Source organism: Bubalus bubalis, chromosome 7 (genome assembly GCF_019923935.1).
Source record: "Bubalus bubalis isolate 160015118507 breed Murrah chromosome 7, NDDB_SH_1, whole genome shotgun sequence".
In the NCBI taxonomy this organism is placed as follows: domain Eukaryota; kingdom Metazoa; phylum Chordata; class Mammalia; order Artiodactyla; family Bovidae; genus Bubalus; species Bubalus bubalis.
The window spans coordinates 25,897,916-25,916,450 of NC_059163.1; the positions used below are offsets into that span (position 1 = coordinate 25,897,916).

The 18,535-nt window shown below is 42.3% G+C and overlaps 1 protein-coding gene and 1 non-coding gene across 6 annotated transcripts in view; both read right to left on the reverse strand.

Annotated features, from left to right (window-relative positions):
* The window catches only part of SHROOM3 (shroom family member 3), a 335,191-nt gene that overhangs the window by 71,053 nt on the left and 245,603 nt on the right, over nt 1-18,535 (reverse strand). The window contains exons 1-2 of one of the 5 annotated variants that reach the window (XM_044945751.2): nt 5,978-6,963; nt 5,349-5,439 (exon numbers count right to left, since the gene is read on the reverse strand). The exons of 3 other annotated variants lie outside the window; for them this stretch is intronic. The gene's annotated coding sequence lies outside the window, so the exon portion shown is untranslated. Of the gene's footprint in view, nt 1-5,348; nt 5,440-5,977; nt 6,964-18,535 lie in introns of those variants that run through there. One more of the 5 variants, XM_044945750.2, reaches the window with a different exon arrangement.
* Nucleotides 1,516-1,588, reverse strand: TRNAG-CCC. The gene has a single exon. It is a non-coding gene; the product is annotated as a tRNA-Gly (tRNA).

An 18,535-nucleotide genomic window follows, 5' to 3' on the forward strand; every position in this document is an offset into this window, starting at 1 on the left:
GAAAGACCCTGACCATATTCACAAGCGTGTCTCCTGTGAGTCCCCCTCAAGGTAGAAAGTAGACCCGTCAACTATTTAAGATATACATACTCTCCATCACCGGTGCTCACCCGCACACCGCCCAACATTGTAGCCTGAGTGCCACTTACTGGTGTTACTTTCTACCTGCAGTAATTAAATCTTAAGAATAATTTCACCTAAAAGGGAAAGGCAAATTCCAGGAAATAGTGAAGGACAGGGAAGCCTGGCGTGCTACAGCCCATGTGGTCGCAAAGAGATGGGCATGGCTTAGCAATTGCACAAGGGCAACAACAAGAAGGGAAAAGTAACTGATATCTATTAACAACCTCCTCAGTTGAGAGGCAAGATCTGTGGGGTTCCAACCCTGGCACCTCCATGCCCTCAGCAAGCTAGTTCATCTCTTTTGTGGTTTTGGAGTTTTCTCACCTTTAAAGGGCTCAATAAGAGTGCCTACCTCATACAAGCATGAGGAAGATACAAAAAGAGTCTCAGACAGCACCTGAGTCTTAGTAGGAACTCGATACATATTAGATATTAATACCCACTAGGTGCCAGGATAGTTATTTTTATATTTTAATCCTTGAAACAGCCTAATCTGATCATATATATTAACACTTCTTTTATCACCATTTTACAGATATGGAAGCTCAGGCTTAAAGAATTTAAGGACCTACCCTAAATTACTAGGCAATAAAGCTCAGATTTAGGAGAAGGCCATGGCACCCCACTCCAGTCTTCTTGCCTGGAAAATCCCATGGGCAGAGGAGCCTGGTAGGCTGCAGTCCATGGGGTCGCGAAGAGTCAGACATGACTGAGCGACTTCACTTTCACTTTTCACTTTCATGCATTGGAGAAGGAAATGGCAACCCACTCCAGTGTTCTTGCATGGAGAATCCCAGGGATGGGGAAGCCTGGTGGGCTGCCGTCTATGGGGTCGCACAGAGTCGGACATGACTGAAGCGACTTAGCAGCAGCAGCAGCAAAGCTCAGATTTGGGTTTCCAGGTGACACTAGCGGTTAAGAATTCGCCTGCCAATGCACGTAGACATAAGAGATTCGGGTTTGATCCCTGGGTTGGGAAGATCCCCTCAAGGAGGGCACGGCCACCCACTCCACTCCAGTAATCTCGCCTGGAGAATCCCATGGACAGAGGAGCCTGGAGGGCTGCAGTCCAGTGTCACAAAGACACGGACACAACGGAAGCAAGTGAGCACGCATGCACCCAGAGCTCAGATTCAAACCCAGGCTGCTCTGTTTTCACAGCCTAAGACCCTTCCACAATTCTATCCTGCCTTTCTAGGAGACCATGTTGTTGTAACTAAAAGTAAGGATAAGAAGAAATTCTGGTGTCTAAGAAAACAGCATCAAAACAAAACAGGATTTTAAATCTCCACCTTAAGCAAGAGGCTTTTTTAAACTAGTTTTTAAAATTAACAACAAAAAAAATCATTTATTTGGCTACACTGGGTCTTAATTGCAGCATGTGGGATCTAGTTCCCTGACCAGGGATTAAACCTGGGCCCCCTGCATTGGGAGTGCAAAGTCTTAGCCACTGGACCACCAGGGAAGTCCCTAAAGTTTTTTTTAAACTAACAAAACCAGCCTAAGAGAATGCCTCTGCCCTGAAAAAAAAAAAGCCCATGAGAAATGGGCACACATTCACACAATCAGGGCAGCTGTGAACCTTTGGGTGTAAAATGTTTTATTATTCATCACCGAATTCCCAGGGGTTAATATGTTCTCAGTAAACGTTTGATAAATGCTTAGTGAATTAGTTAAATCATTCTAACAAAAAAAATGCTTCTCTTGGACTTGGCAAAGTTTACATTGTCTTTCCCAAACACTTTGCTGAACCTAAATAATTGAAGATTAATAGATTAAGTAAACTATTATATTTACCACTCTGTATAAGGTATTTTACTGAAAAATCCAGTTATATAATGTGTCCCTTAAAAAAAAAAAAGGCACAATATTAATTATACAGAGATCATTTTTCTTTCCCCTACTTCTTTGGAAAGAGTTTATAATATGTAAACCTTTCACCTGGATTCTGTGAATGCTGTGAGCCTGGTCTGGTAGTTCAGTTTCAACTACTCTCATGAAATCCTCAAAAACAGAGGGCTTTGCCTAGCGGGTATTTTCTCTCTTTGAGGTTTACATTTGATAGCAAAGCAAAGCCCTAGTGGTACTTTGATCAGGTAAGCAAGAACTAAATTTAAATTCCCTACAACCTGGGAAAAGACCCCATTAAAATGAAGATACATATAATGTTAAGGATATTTGTTACTATAAGATCCTTGATAATCTTAAATAAATGAGGTGGCTTTTACAAAAAATGGAAATCACTTTCTCATTAACAACAAAACCACATATTTATCACAATACATGGAATTATGAGGGGACACTTACCGAGTTCTTAACTAAGCTAAATACTTTGATTACCTAACAATTCTTAAAACGCTATGAAGGAGGTATTTTATTACTGTCCAATGGCTCTGGGTTCAGATGCATTTAATAACTTGCCCAAAGTAACATATACCTAGAGGCAGAGATGAGATATATACTCTTGTCTATCTCTAGGAACTATGCTCTGCTTTGAATTGAGCTAATGCTTTGAATACAATAAAATACATGTCTCAAATGCTCAGTTCAATGGAGTTTGACATACAACACTTCCATGGCTCTGAAAGTTACCTCTTGCCAGTCAAACTCTCTCGATCTCCACCCCCAAGCAACCACTAACATCCATGGTCATAGATTAGTTTTGCCTGTTCTAGAACTTCATAAATAGAACTGCTTATATATTCTTTTGTGTCGGCCTCCTTTCAGTTTAACATAATGGTTGAGATTCATCCTGGCTCTTGTGTTTATCACAAGCTCACCCCTTTTGACTGATGAGTGGTATTCCCTTGGTGTGGCTGTACGACAGTTAATCTGTTTTCTTATTGGTGGTCACAGGGTTGTTCTCAGTTGTTGGCAATTATGAATAACATTGCCATGGCCACTCTGTACAAGCCTCTTTGTGGGCATCTGTTTTCATCAGTTTGGGTAAATAGCTGGGTGTGGATATGTTGAGTCATAAGGTTGATGTATGTTTAACTTTATAACAAACAAGTTCTTAACCCCTGTACTCTATTCCCTCAGAATGGCACTAGCTTATTGACATGTTTGATTTCTTCTCTTATATGACGAATTCCTTGAGGACAGAGGACCAATCTGCAGTTGCTGGGCCTCCCACATAGCAAATGTTTGTCGAACAAATGAACGATCATTGTTCATACTCCTATTCCTTCTCTGGGTGTTACCAAAGCATAAGAAAACATGCTTGGCATGCATGGAGAAATAGGACAAGCTGAAGGGTTGTGAGGTGGGGGTAAAAGAACCAGCCAGCTAGGAGACTCCTGACTTGCCCGTTTTGTTTTTTTTTTTTTTTTGACATGACCTTTCCTAGAAAGTAAATCCCTCCCAATGATCCTGCAGGGAGGGCGAGGGGTGGCTATTCCTGATCAAGTGACCACAGAAAGGGAGGAAGGTGTCGCTGCAATTGAGGTCACATGGTGGTTAGGATTACAGGATACTTCTGTCAAACAGGAGGGCGGAGGAAGCAGCAACCCATGAAATTCTAGTGGCAGAGCGGGAGCTCAGGAGGACGGCCTCCAACACAAGTTACAGGAATACTTGGTTTTGTTGAAAGTACCTCACCTTTTCTACATTGGAAATGGAAAGTCAAGAATACATTTGGAGGAGAAAGTAAAATGTTGATGTAAAAATGTAACCAGACTTAGGGTTAGTTGCTCAGTTGTATCCAACTCTTTGTGACCCCATGTACTATATATAGCTCACCAGGCTCCTCTGTCCATGGCATTCTCCAGGCAAGAGTACTGGAGTGGGTAGCCATTCCCTTTTCCAGGGGATCTTCCCAACCCAGGGATCGAATCCAGGTCTTCTGCACTGCAGACAGATTATCTACCTTCTAAATCTTGGGAAGCAGAACTTTTAATTTCCATAAATCTGTTCATTTACTTGAAATTACAGAACTTGTACTATAGTCAACCTAGAACTTCTTAGAAAATAAGTAAATCATTGTTGATTTTCTATCCATCAACAGAAAAGGATTGGCAAGTCTTGGGGGTAAATTTAAAATCTTTTTAGCCAAAGGAAAATCTTTTTTTTTTTTACATAAATCAAAACAGGGCTTTGCCACATCCTGAGCTCAGGTGCTTCTGAGGCAATTTTTATTTCCCTTGATTCCAGGTTGCTGAGGACTGAAATTTGTTTAGAATTCCTCAATTTGGGGGTTCTGAGAAGTGACGTTGCCTGCCTTTATCCAAACAGTATTGCACCGAAGCCATCCTAGGCAGATGGATGTTTATCCTATTCTTAAAATCTCCAGGGAAGTAAATTCTCTACAACATCCCTTGGTAACCTTCTCCAGGGTTTTATCAAGTGTACAGCAAGGAAGTTCTGATGCAGAAACCAATAAAAATATTAACTCTATGAACCTAGTTACCAGCACTGAAAAGGCGTATGTGTTTGGGCACTTTGCCTTCATGGTAGAGATGTATTTACAAAACAGGCTATACAAACAGAAACCATTTGTCTGGAGCAGATGTGGGAAGTTGATTCAAGAGAAACTGCCACAATAAATTCTGTCCCATGAACCATGTGAATAAGTTATTGTTGGTTATAACATTTTTTAAAGTATAAATTTATTTCCTTGTCAATTCCTAAACCAGGTTTGTTAGCAATTTTAAAAACTCCAATACAGCTGCAAAGTTTTCAAATAACTAGGCTTCCATGAAAAACTAGGCCTTGACCAATTGAACGTAAATGTTATTGTTAAGGACAGTTTACTTCTGTATATGCCACTTTTCTGCCATGATCATGAAACACTTTTGTAATTAAAACAAAAATTTTTTAAAGACAAAAATTAACCATCGAAATTAATTAAAATGTAAGCCAACTTCCGGTGAGATTATTTGAGGCAAGATTAAGCATATGTCTGACCAATGTGCTTTTTGCTGGAAATGATAATTTACCTAGCCTTAAAATATTAACTAGTTAGAAATAGGAGACGCACAGAACTATCATCAGAAGCCCCTGTGCTAAGATTTCCTGCCTCACCCTGACATCTCAGAGCAATCTCTCCATGGAGATTATATACATGTGGGCTTCTATTCCTTTCCTCTCAAAAGCCTCCATGCACAAAAGTGCACCACAAGAATAACACGATTAAAAAAAAAAAGTAATGCCAAAATACATCAGAGAAAAGAAAAAGCCGGTCACACCTCCCCCACCGGATGCTGGATGTATTGAAATTTCATTACCTCTCCTCCACCCCTCAGCAAAGCACTTTCCTCTCTGGCAGCTCACAGTAAAGCGTGTGTCAGGTATCATTTCATTTTCGTGATTTAATTCCTGCAACATGACAGTGGAACACACCTTTAAAAAGAAACTGCCTTGGTGGAACAAGTGGAAGGGGGGAGGGGCAGGCATGCGCCTCAAAAGCACTCTTGGGATCTTTCCTACAGAAAACAAATCCAGTAAAACCAAGAAAGGCCAGTCGTTCTAAACTCAGTAGGAGCCCTCGTAAGAAGCAATTTATCAAAATTAAAATATTTCACAGATCATTTCTCCTGAAAAGTTTTCATGCTGTCAATAATCTGCAATTCTTTTCCTCTTGGAGTAGCAGTTTCTGCCTCCCTAATAAAATTATTTAAAAAAAAAAAAAAAGGCCAAGGTCCAGGAGTGTCAGAAGGACCCTCGGAGGGCGCCACCTACCCCCCATCAGGCCGGCCGCCGGCAGAGAAAGCCCGCCGGAGGACGTATCCTTGCAGAGAGGGTTCTCCAGAGTCGCCGCGGGGACCGAAATAGACACCCTTTAGAAAGCAGACGGCTGGGTACCCGCCTTCCCTCCGCCCCGCCCGGGGAAAGCGGACCCGAGCCCCACACTCACCATCGCCGCTCGCCGGGCCGCGGTCGCCCCCCGGGGCCGCGCGGGGCTCCGGGCCGACGCCAAGTTCAAACCTCGCCGCCGCTCGGAGGAGGCGGCGCGGGGCATAGCCGGCGGGGCCGGGCCGCGCTTAACAATGGGAGGCTCGGCCGCGCCCTGCGCCCCGGCTACAGCGGCGAGCCCGGGGCGCGGGGCTGCTGGGGGTGAAGCGGGGCGCCGGGCCCGGAGGGTGCGGGGGCGGCCCGATCACCACGCCTACCGGGCCGCCGGGGCCGAGCCGGAGGGGCCGCGCTGGCTCCGCGCTCGCCACCAGGTAATCGCACAGGAAGCCTCGCCGATTGGCCCGGCCGCTCAGGACGGGATTTGCATTTCAATGGCAGCGCTGGCTCCCTAAGGTTTGAAAAAGGATTCCCGGCTGCAGGAACCGGGCTCCGCTCGCCGCCGCTCCGCAGTCCACGTCCTCGGGTCCTCGTGGTATCAGGGGGCCGACTCACACACTCGGGCGCTGCTTGATCGGTTCACAGTCAGAAAGGTGTCTTAACTCCACCTCCCCGCCCATTTTGAAATGAAGGGGGGGATCCCAGAACAAAATGCCCACTTCAAAAAGCCCGCGCTCGCTTTTCAGGGGCTATATAGTTAGTAATTGATCAAATGAAGCATGAATGAACAAGGTAAAAAGTTCACATCTTTAAAAAAACAAAAAACAAAGCTCGCATTACATGGAAAATAGCCATCCTTTTTCTCCGTGTGTTCTTTTTCCAGTATAAATCAACTGGAGAGCTTCAGGTTGTTTCTGATCGCTAATGCTGTTGAAACCTCCCTTCCCAGTTCTTTTGTTTCCTGAGCATCATCTCTAGATGAGGAACAGGTGATTATTAACAGGTTATGACTGTGATCTTACAGGAAATTCTGGATTCAGCTTTGCAAACTTTGGGGTCTTAGGCAGTAGACACACCTGAATTTATTTTGCATTGAGACAGAGGTACTCCTTTAATATTCTTAAGGAGGGTATGGTGCTATTTTCAGTTTCATCTTTCTTTAAAGGCTCTTCCAGCCTCTTTCAATAGAGGTGGGGAAAAAATTTTTTTTTTCTGTAAAAAGTACGTTTCTTAATGACTTTCACATGCATCTCCAGAGATCAACAGTAAGGTTTGAAATTGGCTTTATTTCTTTTCCCTCAAGCAGAATGCCTGTTAAAATTTTATTTTATATATAGTAGTTTTTACATATTATTTTATATATATCAGGTTCTATATTTAGGGTGATAAACATACATATAGACACAGAAAAGAGAATGTCTAATTAGGTAGGAACTAGAAACCTCGGTTCCCATAGAGTTAATATTATTTGGCTTTACTTGGCTGTGCTTTTTATAATATCCTGGCACAATGCAAAAGCATTGGGGGCTACAAAAACTACAAAATAAACCTCTTTATAGATATTTTCAAGAACAGGCTTCCCTCCCCCAAGGTATTACCCGCCCCCCACCCCGCCCCGAAGTTGTATTTTCTTTGCATCATGGTATCACTGCTGCTGCTAAGTCGCTTCAGTCGAGTCTGACTCTATGCGATCCCATAGACGGCAGCCCACCAGGCTCCGCCGTCCCTGGGATTCTCCAGGGAAGAACACTGGAGTGGGGTGCCATTGCCTTCTCCGTCATGGTATCACAGGCATGTACAAATATATATACACCTGCCACACAGCCAGAGGGGTACCCACCCACATTGTTGCTAGGTGTTAGAAGCAGGGAGGCTAATATTGCCTGTTCTGTGTCCTAATGTCCTGTGGGGATCTAGTTTTAGGTGGAAGCAGATGATGCTCAAAACTTAAGCTTTAAACAAGGTGGTCAGTCCTTACTGCTTAGAAAGCACATTGCAGCTGCCGCCATGTCGAGGAAGTAAGGCGTAGTAGCAGAGGATGCAGCCAGGAGCTCTGTAGGCAGAGGAGATAAGACCTCCTCCCCTCCTGCCAGGCTACCTTGTTTCCTGAGTGCCCAGGGTCAGGTGAAACCTTGTAAGGCTGGACCAGATTCCTCTCCTCTTGTGCGAAACATCACTTTAAATTGGTGATTCAAAACACACTGTGGCCACTGAAAATAAACGCATGGTTACCAAAGGGGAAAGGGGGGAAGGGATACATTAGGAGTTCGGGATTAGCAGATACAAACTACTATATATAAAATAAACAAGGTCCTGCTGAAAAGCATAGGGAACTATATTCAATATCTTGTGATAACCTATAATGGAAAAGAATATATATATATATTTGAATCACTTTGTTGCACACTGGAAACTAACACAACATTGTAAATCAACTATACTGCAATTAAAAAAAAAATGTTTTAGAAACACTTTAGATCCAATTTTTACCTCCCACATAGACTTCATGACACCGGTTAAATCCATCACTATGACAGGAATTCCTGGGCTTCCGCTGTACCACAGGTTCTGGAAAAACACTTTTTACTTCTACCTATAATTTAGATGTACTGCCAGATACTTGTAGATAAAAGGAAAACAAATTGTCTCCTGGGATCAAAGGTGAGATTGGAAATGAAAAAATCTACACAGCAATAGAAAATTCGGCAAACTGCGCTCTGTTTGAGCTAGGAGTAAGTTCCCTCACCGGGTCCTTCAGTTCCCCTTCAAAATGGCCCATCCCTTCCTCCCAAAGCATAAATGATAAATGACTGTAAAACAGTTACACGTATCTGGTGTATATATGGATAAATGCCAAGACGGTTTCTGTCAAGTCATGCTGCCTTTTAGTTCCGACATCAAGATCACTCCCAGAAATAGTGCATTACACTAGAATCCAGAGCGTTTTATTTTTTCTAGTGAAAACAGATATACTGATCAAGAAATAAAGCTTTAAAAATGCTAAAATATTTTACAAGGGGGTAACAAATATGAAAAATACACAACCTAATCTTAGAGAAAGGGTTTGCTTGGCCAATCAGCAACCTGCTGTTTGCATGTTTTTTCTTTTGTTTAAAGTTATGATTCTTTTAAACATCTTTATTATGATATAAGGCTTCCCAGGGTGGTGCTAGTGGTAAAGAATCTGCCTGCCAATGCAGGAGACGAGACGCAAGGGATGAAGGTTCAATCCCTGGGTCAGGAAGATCCCCTGGAGTAGGAAATTCGACTCGAGTATTCTTGCCTGGAAAATTCCATGGGCAGAGGAGCCTGGCAGGCCACAGTCCATGGGGCTGCAAAGAGTCGGACACGACTGAGCAACTAAACACACACGCATTATGACATAATTTACGTACCATATGGTTTACACTTGGTCAGAGGCACATTTTTGCCCTTTCCTCCCCAACCTTCTCCAATTCCTTTTCTTCCCACCTCTCTCTCTTAAAAAAAAAAAAAAATATATATATATATATATATATATTTGTTGTGGACCATTTTTAAAGTATTTATTGAATTTGTTCCAATATTTCTTCTGTTTTATGTTTTGGTTTTTTGGCCAGAAGTATGTGGGATCTTAGCTCCCCAACCAGGGATTGAACCCTCACCTCCTGCATTAGAAAGTGAAATTTTAACCAATGGATCACCAGGGAAGTCCTTTCCCACTTTTCTTAATTAGTTTAACCTGCAAACCCAAATTTCAATTTAAGTTAAATATGATAACCTAAAAATATTTAAAATCACATTATATTAATCTATACTGATTAAGGACCTGACACAATTCGAATGGTCTGATTCATTCTGTATACACATTTAAAAGTTTGTTTTTCCACTACGATTATCAGGTCTTATTACTAAGGAGAAACCTGTGAGAATGAGTGTCTTTTTCAAACAAAAAGCTTAAGACATTTAGGATTACTGCCATATGTCTCTAAATTCCAGTCTCAGCAGTTATTCTTTGAATTTTTAAATTTTAATTAGTCTAATACATTTAGTTATATCTTTAAAGAAACTACATATAGAAATCATATATGTGATTTGGATTTGAATTTATTTCACAAATTTAGCTTCTTTTCTATATTACGGTAATAAGTTTTTAATATATATTGTACTTTCTTAAATGTCACTTAGGAATAGTCAGTTATTCAGGTGGAGGTGGGGTTAGTCACTCAGTCGTGTCCAACTCTTTGTGATTCCATGGACTATAGCCCGCTAGGCTCCTCTATCCATGGGATTTCCCAGGCAAAGATACTGGAGTGGGTTGCCATGGCCTTCTTTAGGGGATTTTCCCAACCCAGGAATCAAATCCAGGTGGCTCACAATGTCGGCAGATTCTTTACCACCTGAGCCACCAGGGAAGTCCAGTCAACCATTACTTCTTACCAGTTCAGTTTGGCCTTTTTCTATTGTTCCAAGTAAATAAAGTTTTCATATGAAGAATGTAAGTATTTGAAACATGACTCTCTGCTAAATAGTAACAGTAACAGCAACTATAAGCTCTTGCCATAGCTATACAATACCTTCCCTGTTTCATCTGTGCTCTTCTTTTGGATGTTGACACCTTAGAAAAACAGTGTCAAAATCTGTTGAATATTGAAAATCAGTTCTAAGGATCGTTTAATGGTCAGTATAAACACAATCAAGAAAGAATACTCTTGATTGATTCAGAGAGAAAATATTATTAGGAAGAACATATGGGGTCCTCCCTTTTCAAATGGCTATTTATTTGGGTTTAATGTGAACTTTTCATAACTTCTAATGTAATATTCACTTTGGCAAATATTTTTATTTTTTTGAACCACTCACAGAAAAATGTGAAAAACAAGTGAACAACCATCCTAACTGAATAAAATGTTAAAATGGATATTGAAAGTAAGGAAATACATTTAAGACGCTTTAAACCTGGGAAAGACTTTATTTCATGAAGTGATGATTGTAACAGGAAAGGGAGAAACCCTATATGCTTTCAGCTTCTCAGTTAGTTACCCTCTATCACAGAGACCTTTCTCATAAATAGCCCAGTAAGCCTGCAAGTCCTCAGAGCTGACACTTTCCTCACTCTCTATCTTTGTTGAAGGCATCTTCTGCTGCTAGCAGCTGATTCATACTGACAAGAGCACCTCTGTGTTTCCTGCTGTTCTTTGTAGCCTCAGGACCAGGGCCCCAAGTAAAGACCTTTATGCAACCTAGTTATTACCAAGAAAGCTATTTAGAATCTTGCAAAGGTCAGAACCCAAGGAAAATAGGGAAGGACTAGGTAGGCCAAAGTTCAGTTACTATCTGCAACACTACAAATGCATGTCCGTACAGCATCCCTGGTGGCTCAGATGGTAAAGAATCCACCTGCAATGCAGAAGACGCAGGTTCAATCTCTGGGTCGGGAAGATGCCCTGGAGAAGGAAATGGCAACCCACTCCAGTACTCTTGCCTGGGAAATCCCATGGACAGAGGAGCCCGGCAGGCTGCAGTCCATGGGGTTGCAAAGAGTTGGACTCGACTGAGCAACTAAGCACGCACACAGCACTCAGCAGCAGCGAGCATTGTTTTGTGGGTCAGCTGTGGGATCCAGTATCAAATCTGTATGCTTCTAAGTCACTTCAGTCGTGTCCGACTCTGTGCAACCCCATAGACGGCAGCCCACCAGGCTCCCCCGTCCCTGGGGTTCTCCAGGCAAGAACACTGGAGTGGGTTGCCATTTCCTTTTCCAATGCATGAAAGTGAAAAGTGAAAGTGAAGTCGCTCAGCCGTGTTTGACTCTTAGCGACCCCATGGACTGCAGCCTACCAGGCTCCTCTGCCCATGGGATTTTCCAGGCAAGAGTATTGGAGTGGGGTGCCATTGCCTTCTCCTTCAAATCTGTATAGGTCTAAACAGAAGCGAAATGAAGAACAGAACTAGCAAAAGGACAGTTTTTGTCGGTGAAGGAAGACAGCAAGATGGAAATATAAGAGATAAAGGCCATTTTCATTGTTAGCAGGGAAGGGTGGTTCACTGATTAAGCAACAGGTCAGCAGCTTCAAGTGATACTGGAGACAAGGATTGACAATATTCTTTCTGGAAAGTCTAGTTTGAAAGACTAGAAACACATCCTGGAGACTGGAAACAACCTAAATGTACATATAGAAAATGGTTAAATTAATTGTGAAGCATATCGTGCAGCATTTAAAAGGCAAGAGGCAGACCTATACCTAGTGACACAGAAAAGGCACAGTGATTAAGGAACTTGCCCGGGGTCATATGGGTACTAAGACAGAGAGCCAGGATTCACACCAGGATGGAAGAGAGCACAGCTGAAGGTGTTAACCACAAATACCTACTTAACAGGCTCATGGGGGGATTCATGGTATGATGCAAGATGTGTATTGTCATTTTGAAAGAACAGAGAAGCATTTCCTGTACTTGTTTATCTCATTATAATTACCTGCTCCAGTGTAAGGTGATCAGTATACAGTACAATGTAAAATCTATAATAGGATAACATGCTTTTTCTTTTTAAACATTGATATTCCTAATTTAAAAATGGATAATATTCTTTATAAACATTCAAGTATTACAGAAATAACAGATACAGAGTGAATGTCCCATGTAATCCTAAATTGCTCCCCAAATCATTATCCATTGTTGGGTGGAAATTCCTCCAGCTCTTCTCTTTTATGGATGCTGACATGTTATCATTTTGTATGTTAATATTAACATATTTTTTCCAATAGATGATCACACTGTTTTCTAACATGCATTTTCATTTAATAATTTCAGACACCTCTCATGATGAAGGTGAAAGAGGAGAGTGAAAAAGTTGACTTAAAACTGAACATTCAAAAAACTAAGATCATGGCATCCAGTCCCATCACTTCATGGTAAATAGATGGGGAAACAATGGGAATAGTGACAGGTTTTATTTTCTTGGGCTCCAAAATCACTGCAGATGGTGACTGCAGCCATGAAATTAAAAGATGCTTACTCCTTGGAAGAAAAGCTATGACCAACCTAGATAGCATATTAAAAAGCAGAGACATTACTTTGCCAACAAAGGTCCATCTAGTCAAAGCCATGGTTTTTCCAGCGGTCATGTATGCATGTGAGAATTGGACTCTAAAGAAAGCTGAGCACCGAAGAATGGAAGCTTTTGAACTGCAGTGTTGGAGAAGACTCTTGAGAGCCCCTTGGACTGCAAGGAGATCAAACCAGTCAATCCTAAAGGAAATCAACCCTGAATATTCACTGGAAGGACTGATGCTGAAGCTGAAACTCCAATACTTTGGCCACCTGATGCAAAGAGCTGACTTGTTACAAAAGACCTGATGCTAGGAAAGACTGAGGGCAGGAGGAGAAGGGGATGACAGAGGATGAGATGGTTGGATGGCATCACTGACTCAATGGACATGAGTTTGAGGAAACTCTGGGAGATGGTGAAGGACAGGAAGGACTGGTGTGCTGCAGTCCATGGGTTGGACACGATTGAGCAACTGAAAAACAACAACTCCATGTCAGAAAATACAGCTTCATTTTATTTCTTTTAAAAGTTGTGTAGGATTCTCAGAACTTTCTAAGCTCACAGAAGAGCTTAGATAAGGAATTTTCCCATTTACCTTTTCCTCTCCTCCTCTGCCTTTTCCTTCTCTCTCCTTCATCCATTTCAGTTCAAATACCACTTACTAAGTGCACCTGCTAACTGCAGGGTATGAAGCATACAGGATGGATGAGGTCGTAGTCTTGACTTCAAGGGGCTCAATTTACTGGGAAACTCAGATATCTAAAGAAATTATTTCAGTAGAAGGTGATAAGGATAGTTAGGTCTTACGGTCAAGAGCATGAATTGGATTCAAGAGCTTGCTAGCAGTATGCGAGGTTAATTGATCTCACTAAGCCTTAGTTTTTCGTCTATAAAATAAAAATAATTACACCTCCCATTGGTTTTTGCAAAGATTATATGAACCAATCATTCAGTGTGTGTCTCTGGGAGGCAGGAGTAACTATGGAATATTAATGGTTCTTATTCCCGCCAATGGATTTCCTCATAGTCCTGTCTTTCCTCCCAGTTAGTGTCACTCACTGACCAAGGAAAGGATGACTCAGCAGAATTTTTATATCATAAAAGAATCCAGACTTAAGATCTGAAAGAATACTCAGTTAGAGCCAGTTTTTCTCCAAAAGACATTACAGCTTTCTAGAATGAATAAAGAAGGGCAAGGAGAGTCAGAAGGGAAGTGAAGGGGAGCTAGAAGCTGGAGCCCCTCTAAATGCTACCCAATGCAAGATGGAAGCTCCAGGTAGGTGAAATGATTTGAGAGCAGAAACTATAGGGGTTCCGATCCCAAGCAAAAGCCTGGAGAATTGGCTCAATCCAAGAGCTGCTGGGAACTCAGCACAGAGGAGGAATCAAAGAAATGTCTATGCAGTACAGCTGGGCAGGAGACAGGCTCAGGCTTTCACCAATCCTCCTAACCCAGAGTGGTCCAGGAGAAGCAGAAGGTGTCTGGTAAACCCAAGGAGGGCACAGGTGCCTGATGGATCTGAGGAGGCTGCAGACACCACTACCCCAACTTGGATGTGATCAGACATATCAGATACCAGCATGGGGAGATGGTGACATGGAGACCAAAGGGACAACTTTATCCAACTTCCCTACAACATACATACACACACACACACACACACACACACACACACATACCCCTGGACTTTGTCTAAGCACCTCACAACTCAGCTGCAACCTTAAGAGCTGGAAGAGATGGATTGGCTGACATTGCTTGTGTCTCCTTGCTGAATGAGGTCTCAAAACAGAAATTATAGTCTATTTTTTTTTTAAGGAAACAGATACATTTCTCCCATAATTGTGTTTTTGGCTCAAGATTTGTAACCGCTGCTGCTGCTGCTACTGCTGCTGCTAAGTCACTTCAATCGTGTCTGACTCTGTGCGACCCCATAGACGGCAGCCCACCAGGCTCCTCCATCCCTGGGATTCTCCAGGCAAGAACACTGGAGTGGGTTGCCATTTCCTTCTCCAATGCATGAAAGTGAAAAGTGAAAGTGAAGTCACTCAGTTGTGTCCGACTCTTAGCGACCCCAGACTGCAGCCCACCTGGCTCCTCTGTCCATGGGATTTTCCAGGCAAGAGTACTGGAGTGGGGTAACCATGCAAAATGCTCAGCCCTATCCCCGTGCCTAGCACACAAGAGCTCAAACATAGTATCTCTTTCTATCTCACTAAATAGATGTATGTGCTGGTAGCAAATAGAGGAGAGGAGATTCATGTCCGGGAAGGATGTAGAGAAGCTGTTTGAGACAGGTTCTGTAGGATGTATACGAGCTCACTTGGGTAGGAAGAGAGGAGGAAAAGGTCAGGATGGAACATGTTTAAACGTCCCGAAGTATCAAATAGCTCAGACCGATTGGGGAACTGGAAGAAACATGGCAGGAATGGGCAGGTGGCGAACAGCATAGCTACAGAGGCAGATGGTAGCAGGGGAGGTTTTTAGATCACTTTCAGGATTTAGACTTTACTTTGTAGGCAGTGAGAAACACTTTCCGCTAGTGTCATGATTGGATCTGTACCTTTAAGAAGTCATGCTGGTGGCATGTGAAGGATGAACTGAATGGGAGGTGATGGGCTCACTGATTTTTACCACTAGGGTGGGCTCCCACTCCTGTGGGTTCAGTGTTGCATCGTGGTTAATAGTGCAGTCTCTGGGAGGAGAATATTCAGATTTGAATCCTGGCCATAGCACCTACTATGTGACCTCAGGCTGGTCATTACCAGCTCCACTGAAGCAATGTTCTCTTCTATAAATTGAGAGCTAAAACTGAACCTGAGTCATACGCTTGCTGGACTTTTAGATGTAAAACTTTATATGATACACTTAGAAGAATGCCTGGCATAATGCCTGCCTATTCAATGTTCAGTCAGTTCAGTTCAGTCGCTAAGTCATGTCCACCTCTTTGTGACCCCATGGACTGCAGCACACCAGGCTTGCCTGGAATTTGGCTTTACCATCTCCTGGAATTTGCTCAAACTCAGGTCCATTGAGTGGGTGATGCTATCCAACCATCTTATCTTCTGTCGTCCCCTTCTCCTGCCTTCAATCTTTCCCAGTATCAGGGTCTTTCCCACTGAGTTGGCTCTTCACATCAGGTGGCCAAAGTGTTAAAGCTTCAGCTTCAGCATCAGCCTTTCCAATGAATATTCAATGTTAGGCTGTACTTATAATCACAGTTAACTTTGCATAGAGGAGAATGATGACCATGCCAGAGAATGATGGTAAAATCTTCAGTTCTGGATATTCATTTCAATTTTGGTCCAAATTTCATGGGAGAAAAGCCACTTTGTAAATTCACTTGTAAAAAGTGCTCAGGTCAAGCACAATTCAAACAATGAAATCTCACTAGCTTAAAAGTGACTATGGTCGTGCTGGCAAAAGGGTTTTCCCTTTTAAGTCCTAAAGCTCCAAACAGGATTGACGTGAACTGTGAACAGCTGCCACCTCCCATCAGCGGCAGCAACCTTCCGGAAGAAGGTGAAGTGTGCTTGGTATGTGAAGGGGAAAAAAAAAAAGACATGTGATCTAGGTGACAATGAGAACTGTCAGCCCAGAACCCTGAAAGTTAAAACTCCAGAAGTGACGGGTCCTTAAGAGCATGGGTTCAGCTGGAGTGCTTTCAAATACCAGTACGTCCTTGTCACCAGGAGACTGGGGAGGTGGAGTGGCCAAGGGCAATCAGGGCTAAGCCAACCAGCATTCTCAGCCTAACCTGGGCCTGCACACAAGCGTGAACATTGTTTTCTATCAAGGGAGCTGAGTGTCTGCATTGATGGTGCCCAGGAAGCCTAAGAACTGAGGATTGAAATCTTTTCTGGGACATAACCCAAAATGTTTTGATGAAAGGTGTAAACCTTATTTTTTTTCTTTCTAGAAAAATATTAATAAGTTAATGAAGATATAGATGAAGATAAATAAGGACTGGGGAAAGGTGTGAGGAAAGGGAGGCATAATCAATTTAGGGATGCAATGCAGTGCAATTTCTGCCATTGGTTTGCAGCTTGTATTTTAACAAGAACTGCTTCCTTGTCTGAGTGCCTGCATGGTGGCCAGGTGGGGAGAAATCGCCACTGAGACAATGCAGGAGATAAGAGAAGAAAAGGAAGAAAGACTGGGCAGAGTAGATTTGAGAAGAAAACAGCTGCATGCCTACGGGGCCATAGGAGGGGCGTTTTATGGTCTAGTTGAGTATCTGAATCTAATCATATGTAATATATAAATACAAAGCACAACTGGAAACAGACAGGTGATACTGTGATAAACTGGCATACATATTGAACAAATGGTTTCTAGAAATGTGACTTGGCGCTTCCCTGGTGATCCAGTCGTCAAGAATCCGCCTTGCAATGGCAAAGGCCATCTGGTTCAATCCCTAGCCCAGGAAGATCCCACATGCCTCAGAGCAACTAAGCCCGTGAGCCACAACTTCTGGGCCAGTGCTCTAGAGACCTCAAGTCACAGCTACTGAGCCCACGCACTGCAATTGCTGAAGCCTGTGCACCTAGAGCCTTGTGTTCCGCAACAAGAGAATTCACTGCAATGAGAAGCCGGAGCATGCAACAACCGGAGCCCCTGCTCACCACAACTAGAGAAAGCCTGCTTGCAGCAATGAAGACCCAGCACAGCCTCCCCCATCAAAGAAAATAAACAAATAAATCTTTTTTCCAAAAAAGAAATGTGTCTTAATGTCTAAAGGCACCATGATATTCCACTGCTTACAAACTCTGACTTATTTATTGTAAAGAGCTCCTCCCCTGACAAAGAGAATTCATCAGACACCAACAATTATTTCTTCATAATGATACAAAACATCAACAAAACCAAATTATTATTCTTTTAATTGATTTGGTCTTTCTATCATATCCAGAATTTTAGGCCTTTCAAAAAGGACATCTTATTCATAGCATCAAGACATCTATTCTACTGACTAGGTTTTCTTCCTAAGTTTGTATTATGGGAAGTCTTGAAAGTGAAAAGTGAAAGTGGAGGTTGCTCAGTTGTGTCCAACTCTACACAGTCCATGGAATTCTCCAGGCCAGAATACTGGAGTGGGTAGCCTTTCCCTTCTCCAGGGGATCTTCCTGCCCAGGGGTCGAACCCAGGTCTCCTGCATTGCACGTAGATTCTTTATCAGCTGAGCCACAAGGGAAACCCTAAATATACATAAGTATTTTAAATATTTAAATATTTAAATGACATCAACATTGCCAAATGCTGCTTTAAGAACAACCCACGGTGCTACAAAAGTATAACTTCAAGAGATAAAAACAAGAAAGGCTGTTAGGGTAAAACCAACCGGAATTTTTAAAATGTAAATGACTTGCTTTGATAATTTACTGTTAATGAAATTTAGGCAGCATGGTATTTAATGTCTACATATTTTTTTAAAGGGAGTTAAATCCCTTAGGTTTTTTTTTTTTTTTAATTACTTTATCTTCATTTGTAAACTTATTTTTGAAAATAAAAGTTTTCCACTAGCTAGTGGGCAGCTTCATTGTTCTTGAAGTATTGGGGTCTCTAGCTCTCCAAATAAAAACAAAGAAATGCAGCTTCTGTTTACTTTTTTGGCAGTCTCATTTTAACTACTGACTTAAGCCAATTTGTCTCCC